Source organism: Triticum dicoccoides, chromosome 3A, assembly GCF_002162155.2.
Source record: "Triticum dicoccoides isolate Atlit2015 ecotype Zavitan chromosome 3A, WEW_v2.0, whole genome shotgun sequence".
In the NCBI taxonomy this organism is placed as follows: Eukaryota; Viridiplantae; Streptophyta; class Magnoliopsida; order Poales; family Poaceae; genus Triticum; species Triticum dicoccoides.
In genome coordinates, this window is record NC_041384.1 from 673,565,729 (window position 1) to 673,574,584 (window position 8,856).

Consider the following 8,856-nt stretch of genomic DNA (forward strand, 5'->3'; position numbering starts at 1 on the left):
AGGCCGCGCGGCCTTGGAAACTTCGAAAAAATCGAAACTTGGACGAAGTTTCGCTGCTTCTCGTCTCCTCCTTTCTCGTTCGTCACGATAGGGACAAGAGGTTCGCATCGGGAATTTCGTTGGGCCGGTCTCTTCCGGCCAATTTACCTTGAGGAAAGTATCGTTTTCCCTCTTAAATCCTGTCTGATGAACCGATTTCCCCCCAAAGTCTAAAACCGGATCAATCAGCCCCTAAACTCTTCAAAACCGGATCAATTCTCCTCCATGGTGGTTTTGCACCAGATTTAGATGGTTTTGACTAGTCTCCTTGCTGACTGGACAGTGCTGACTTGGCAGATTTCAGGTGTTTTCATCGATTGGGGGAGCCGGTCGACCAATCAGCCCCCAATTCAGGTGATTTCGGTCCCTGTGCATCGACCAACCTCCCTGTGCTTGGACGACGACGCCCAACCTTGCCCGACGACGTCAAGCACGCCGGCGGCGTCCGCCCACGCCGCCATGGCGTCCGCCCATGCCGCCGGCCTCCACGCCGCCCGATGGTGAGTCAACCGCCCCCCTTTCTTTCCCGTCGAAGTCATCTACTGCATGATCTTAGTTTAGGAGAAATCAGAGCTGCGCTTAGAAGTCATCTACTGCACCCAATTTTGCTGCCATGGCAGGCAGATCGTGGAGGTGTAGGGTAGATCATAGGAAGATTGTTTTTATGGGTAGGTCCTGAGCTATGTAATGAGGTAAAGATTGTTTTTCTGGGCAGGTCTTGTCGATGAGGCAGCAGATGAAGAAGAAATAAGTTATGTGTCACTACATTATTTTGGCAAATTTGAGACAGTGGATGGATTGCTTGTATACAACTGAGGTCTGATGATTACTTTTCCGTTCGATAGGAAAAGCCTAAAGTTTGAGCTTTTGTTGTCTTATGCTCAGGACATGTATCATGTACAAAGAGGACATTGTAGGGGGGATTATAGTTACAAGATGCACTGGCTTGTTCCAGGGAAAAAACTGAGTGAGGGTTTGCAATTTATTTTTGATGATTCAAGTGTGAAGAAGATGGGGAATGCAACACCTATTGGGTCATGTGCAGAGATCTATGTGGAGGAAGTGCAGTTGTGTGAACAAGCAGTAAAGCAGTTACAAAACAGAGTAGATGATGTGCCTGTGGTAGATGATGTGCCTGTGGTAGTTTCAGAAACATATTCCAAGCATAAAGGTAGCAGATTTGCATTGGTAAATGTGGATGCTGTGGAGACAGACATGGTCGATGAGATGTTTTTATCAAATGTAGCAGCTTTTATTGGGTAACGTAGTAATTTCAAAAAAAATCCTACGCACACGCAAGATCATGATGATGCATAGCAACGAGAGGGGAGAGTGTTGTCTACGTACCCTCGTAGACCGAAGCGGAAGCGTTGACGCAACATAGAGGAAGTAGTCGTACGTCTTCCCGGTTCAACCGATCCAAGCACCGTTATTCCGGCACCTCCGAGTTCTTGGCACACGTTCAGCTCGATGACGCTCCCCGGGCTCCGATCCAGCAAAGCTTCAGGGAAGAGTTCCGTCAGCACGACGGTGTGGTGATGATCTTGATGTTCAACCGTCGCAGGGCTTCGCCTAAGCACCGCTACAATATGACTGAGGTGTAATATCGTGGAGGGGGGCACCGCACACGGCTAAGGAACGATCACGAAGATCAACTTGTGTGTCCTAGGGTGGCCCCCTGCCCCCGTATATAAAGGAGCCAAGGGGAGGGGGCGGGCGGCCAAGGAGGGCGCGCCAAGGGGGAGTCCTACTCCCACCGGGAGTAGGACTCCCTTCTTTCCTAGTTGGATAAGGAGAAGGGGAAAGAGGAGGAAGAGGGAAAGGAAAGGGGGGGGGGGCGCCCCCCCTTCCCTTGTCCGATTCGGACTAGGAAGGGGACGGGGCGTGGCCACCTCTTGCCTCCTTTCCTCTTCTCCCTTAAGGCCCATGTAGGCCCAATAACCCCCTGGGGGGTTCCGGTAACCCCCCCGGTACTCCGGTAAAATCCCGATTTCACCCGGAACGATTCCGATATCCAAATATAGGCTTCCAATATATCGATCTTTTTGTCTCGACCATTTCGAGACTCCTCGTCATGTCCATGATCACATCCGGGACTCCGAACAACCTTCAGTACATCAAAATACATAAACTCATAATGAAACTGTCATCGTAATGTTAAGTGTGCGGACCCTACGGTTCGAGGACAATGTAGACATGACCGAGACACGTCTCCGGTCAATAACCAATAGCGGAACCTGGATGCTCATATTGGTTCCTGCATATTCTACGAAGATCTTTATCGGTCAGACCGCATAACAACATACGTTGTTCCCTTTATCATCGGTATGTTACTTGCCCGAGATTCGATCGTCGGTATCTCAATACCTAGTTCAATCTCGTTACCGGCAAGTCTCTTTACTCGTTCCGTAATACATCATTTCGCAACTAACTTATTAGTTGCAATGCTTGCAAGGCTTATGTGATGTGCATTACCGAGAGGGCCCAGAGATACCTCTCCGACAATCGGAGTGACAAATCCTAATCTCGAAATACGCCAACCCAACATGTACCTTTGGAGACACCTGTAGAGCACCTTTATAATCAGCCATTTACGTTGTGACGTTTGGTAGCACACAAAGTGTTCCTCCGGCAAACGGGAGTTGCATAATATCATAGTCACAAGAACATGTATAAGTCATGAAGAAAGCAATAGCAACATACTAAACGATCGGGTGCTAAGCTAATGGAATGGGTCATGTCAATCAGATCATTCACCTAATGATGTGATCCCGTTAATCAAATAACAACTCTTTGTTCATGGTTAGGAAACATAACCATCTTTGATTAACGAGCTAGTCAAGTAGAGGCATACTAGTGACACTCTGTTTGTCTATGTATTCACACATGTATTATGTTTCCGGTTAATACAATTCTAGCATGAATAATAAACATTTATCATGATATAAGGAAATAAATAATAACTTTATTATTGCCTCTAGGGCATATTTCCTTCAGTCTCCCACTTGCACTAGAGTCAATAATCTAGATTACACAGTAATGATTCTAACACCCATGGAGCCTTGGTGCTGATCATGTTTTTGTTCGTGGAAGAGGCTTAGTCAATGGGTCTGCAACATTCAGATCCGTATGTATCTTGCAAATCTCTATGTCTCCCACCTGGACTAGATCCCGGATGGAATTAAAGCGTCTCTTGAGGTGCTTGGTTCTCTTGTGAAATCTGGATTCCTTTGCCAAGGCAATTGCACCAGTATTGTCACAAAAGATTTTCATTGGACCCGATGCACTAGGTATGACACCTAGATCGGATATGAACTCCTTCATCCAGACTCCTTCATTTGCTGCTTCCGAAGCAGCTATGTACTCTGCTTCACATGTAGATCCCGCTACAACGCTTTGTTTAGAACTGCACCAACTGACAGCTCCACCGTTTAATGTAAACACGTATCCGGTTTGCGAGTTAGAATCGTCCGGATCAGTGTCAAAGCTTGCATCAACGTAACCTTTTACGGTGAGCTCTTTGTCACCTCCATATATGAGAAACATATCCTTAGTCCTTTTCAGGTATTTCAGGATGTTCTTGACCGCTGTCCAGTGATCCACTCCTGGATCACCTTGGTACCTCCCTGCTAGACTTATAGCAAGGCACACATCAGGTCTGGTACACAGCATTGCATACATGATAGAGCCTATGGCTGAAGCATAGGGAACATCTTTCATTTTCTCTCTATCTTCTGCAGTGGTCGGGCATTGAGTCTTACTCAACTTCACACCTTGTAACACATGCAAGAACCCTTTCTTTGCTAGATCCATTTTAAACTTCTTCAAAACTTTGTCAAGGTATGTGCTTTGTGAAAGTCCAATTAAGCGTCTTGATCTATCTCTATAGATCCTAATGCCTAATATGTAAGCAGCTTCACCGAGGTCTTTCATTGAAAAACTCTTATTCAAGTATCCCTTTATGCTATCCAGAAATTCTATATCATTTCCAATTAGTAATATGTCATTCACATATAATATCAGAAATGCTACAGAGCTCCCACTCACTTTCTTGTAAATACAGGCTTCTCCAAAAGTCTGTATAAAACCGAATGCTTTGATCATACTATCAAAGCGTTTATTCCAACTCCAAGAGGCTTGCACCAGTCCATAAATGGATCGCTGGAGCTTGCACACTTTGTTAGCTCCCTTTGGATCGACAAAACCTTCTGGTTGCATCATATACAACTCTTCTTCCAGAAATCCATTCAGGAATGCAGTTTTGACATCCATCTGCCAAATTTCATAATCACAAAATGCGGCAATTGCTAACATGATTCGGACAGACTTAAGCATCGCTACGGGTGAGAAGGTCTCATCATAGTCAATCCCTTGAACTTGCCGAAAACCTTTTGCGACAAGTCGAGCTTTGTAGACAGTAATATTACCGTCAGCGTCAGTCTTCTTCTTGAAGATCCATTTATTCTCAATTGCTTGCCGATCATCGGGCAAGTCAACCAAAGTCCATACTTTGTTCTCATACATGGATCCCATCTCAGATTTCATGGCTTCAAGCCATTTTGCGGAATCTGGGCTCACCATCACTTCTTCATAGTTCGTAGGTTCATCATGATCTAGTAGCATGACTTCCAGAACAGGATTACCATACCACTCTGGCGCGGATCTCACTCTGGTTGATCTACGAGGTTCAGTAGTATCTTGTTCTGAAGTTTCATGATCATCATCATTAGCTTCCTCACTAAGTGGTGTAGGTGTCACAGAAATAGGTTTTTGTGATGTACTACTTTCCAATAAGGGAGTAGGTATAGTTACCTCGTCAAGTTCTACTTTCCTCCCACTTACTTCTTTCGAGAGAAACTCCTTCTCCAGAAAGTTTCTGAATTTAGCAACAAAAGTCTTGCCTTCGGATCTGTGATAGAAGGTGTTTCCAATAGTTTCCTTTGGATATCCTATGAAGACACATTTCTCCGATTTGGGTTCGAGCTTATCAGGTTGAAGCTTTTTCGCATAAGCATCGCAGCCCCAAACTTTCAGAAACGACAACTTTGGTTTCTTGCCAAACCACAGTTCATAAGGCGTCGTCTCAACGAATTTTGATGGTGCCCTATTTAACGTGAATGCGGCTGTCTCTAGAGCGTATCCCCAAAACGATAGCGGTAAATCAGTAAGAGACATCATAGATCGCACCATATCTAGTAAAGTACAATTACGACGTTCGGACACACCATTACGCTGTGGTATTCCGGGTGGCGTGAGTTGCGAAACTATTCCACAATTTTTCAAATGTACACCAAACTCGTAACTCAAATATTCTCCTCCACGATCAGATCGTAGGAATTTTATTTTCTTGTTACGATGATTTTCAACTTCACTCTGAAATTCTTTGAACTTTTCAAATGTTTCAGACTTGTGTTTCATTAAGTAGATATACCCATATCTGCTTAAGTCATCTGTGAAGGTGAGAAAATAACGATATCCGCCACGAGCCTCAACGTTCATCGGACCACATACATCTGTATGTATGATTTCCAACAAATCTGTTGCTCTCCCCATAGTACCGGAGAACGGTGTTTTTGTCATCTTACCCATAAGGCACGGTTCGCAAGTACCAAGTGATTCATAATCAAGTGGTTCCAAAAGCCCATCAGTATGGAGTTTCTTCATGCGCTTTATACCGATATGACCCAAACGGCAGTGCCACAAATAAGTTGCACTATCATTATCAACTCTGCATCTTTTGGCTTCAACACTATGAATATGTGTGTCACTATTATCGAGGTTCAATAAAAAATAGACCACTCTTTAAGGGTGCATGACCATAAAAGATATTACTCATATAAATAGAACAACCATTATTCTCATATTTAAATGAATAACCGTCTTGCATCAAACAAGATCCAGATATAATGTTCATGCTTAACGCTGGCACCAAATAACAATTATTTAGGTCTAATATTAATCCCGAAGGTAGATGTAGAGATAGCGTGCCGACTGCGATCACATCGACTTTGGAACCGTTTCCCACGCGCATCGTCACCTCGTCCTTAACCAATCTTTGCTTAATCCGTAGTCCCTGTTTCGAGTTGCAAATATTAGCAACAGAACTAGTATCAAATACTCAGGTGCTACTGCGAGCATTAGTAAGGTACACGTCAATAACATGTATATCACATATACCTTTGTTCACCTTGCCATCCTTCTTATCCGCCAAATACTTGGGGCAGTTCCGCTTCCAGTGACCAGTCTGCTTGCAGTAGAAGCACTCAGTTTCAGGCTTAGGTCCAGGTTTGGGTTTCTTCTCTTGAGTAGCAACTTGCTTGCTGTTCTTTTTGAAGTTCCCCTTCTTCTTTCCTTTGCCCTTTTTCTTGAAACTAGTGGTCTTGTTGACCATCAACACTTGATGCTCCTTCTTGATTTCTACCTCCGCAGCTTTCAGCATTGTGAAGATCTCGGGAATAGTCTTATTCATCCCTTGCATATTATAGTTCATCACGAAGCTCTTGTAGCTTGGTGGCAGTGATTGGAGAATTCTGTCAATGACGCAATCATCTGGAAGATTAACTCCCAATTGAATCAAGTGATTATTATACCCAGACATTTTGAGTATATGCTCACTGACAGAACTGTTCTCCTCCATCTTGCAGCTATAGAACTTATTGGAGACTTCATATCTCTCAATCCGGGCATTTCCTTGAAATATTAACTTCAACTCCTGGAACATCTCATATGCTCCATGACGTTCAAAACATCGTTGAAGTCCCGATTCTAAGCCGTAAAGCATGGCACACTGAACTATCGAGTAGTCATCAGCTTTGCTCTGCCAGACGTTCATAACATCTGGTGTTGCTCCAGCAGCAGGCCTGGCACCCAGCGGTGCTTTCAGGACGTAATTCTTCTGTGCGGCAATGAGGATAATCCTCAAGTTACGGACCCAGTCCGTGTAATTGCTACCATCATCTTTCAACTTTGCTTTCTCAAGGAACGCATTAAAATTCAACGGAACAACAGCACGAGCCATCTATCTACAATCAAGCATAAACAAGCAAGATACTATCAGGTACTAAGTTTCATGATAAATTTAGGTTCAATTAATTTACTTAAAGAACTCCCACTTAGATAGATATCCCTCTAATCCTCTAAGTGATTACGTGATCCAAATCAACTTAAACCATGTCCGATCATCACGTGAGATGGAGTAGTTTCATTGGTGAACATCACTATGTTGATCATATCTACTATATGATTCACGCTCGACCTTTCGGTCTCCGTGTTCCGAGGCCATATCTGTATATGCTTGGCTCGTCAAGTATAACCTGAGTATTCCGCGTGTGCAACTGTTTTGCACCCGTTGTATTTGAACTAGCCTATCACACCCGATCATCACGTGGTGTCTCAGCACGAAGAACTTTCGCAACGGTGCATACTCAGGGAGAACACTTCTTGATAATTAGTGAGAGATCATCTTATAATGCTACCGTCAGTCAAAGCAAGATAAGATGCATAAAAGATAAACATCACATGCAATCAATATAAGTGATATGATATGGCCATCATCATCTTGTGCTTGTGATCTCCATCTTCGAAGCACCGTCGTGATCACCATCGTCACCGGCGCGACACCTTGATCTCCATCGTAGCATCGTTGTCGTCTCGCCAATCTTATGCTTGCACGACTATCGCTACCGCTTAGTGATAAAGTAAAGCATTACAGCGCGATTGCATTGCATACAATAAAGCGACAACCATATGGCTCCTGCTAGTTGCCGATAACTCGGTTACAAAACATGATCATCTCATACAATAAAATTTAGCATCATGTCTTGACCATATCACATCACAACATGCCCTGCAAAAACAAGTTAGACGTCCTCTACTTTGTTGTTGCAAGTTTTACGTGGCTGCTAGGGCTTAAGCAAGAACCAATCTTACCTACGCATCAAAACCACAACGATAGTTTGTCAAGTTGTTGTTGTTTTAACCTTCGCAAGGACCGGGCGTAGCCACACTCGGTTCAACTAAAGTTGGAGAAACTGTCACTCGCAAGCCACCTATGTGCAAAGCACGTCGGGAGAACCGGTCTCGCGTAAGCGTACACGTAATGTCGGTCCGGGCCGCTTCGTTCAACAATACCGTCGAACCAAAGTATGACATGCTGGTAAGCAGTATGACTTATATCGCCCACAACTCACTTGTGTTCTACTCGTGCATATAACATCAACATATAAAACCTAGGCTCGGATGCCACTGTTGGGTAACGTAGTAATTTCAAAAAAATTCCTACGCACACGCAAGATCATGGTGATGCATAGCAACGAGAGGGGAGAGTGTTGTCTACGTACCCTCGTAGACCGAAGCGGAAGCGTTGACGCAACGTAGAGGAAGTAGTCGTACGTCTTCCCGGTTCAACCGATCCAAGCACCGTTACTCCGGCACCTCCGAGTACTTGGCACACGTTCAGCTCGATGACGCTCCCCGGGCTCCGATCCAGCAAAGCTTCGGGGAAGAGTTCCGTCAGCACGACGGCGTGGTGACGATCTTGATGTTCAACCGTCGCAGGGCTTCGCCTAAGCACCGCTACAATATGACCGAGGTGTAATATCATGGAGGGGGGCACCGCACACGGCTAAGGAACGATCACGAAGATCAACTTGTGTGTCCTAGGGTGCCCCCCTGCCCCCGTATATAAAGGAGCCAAGGGGAGGGGGCGGCCGGCCAAGGAGGGCATGCCAAGGGGGAGTCCTACTCCCACCGGGTGTAGGACTCCCTTCTTTCCTAGTTGGATAAGGAGAAAGGGAAAGAGGAGGAAGAGGGAAAGGA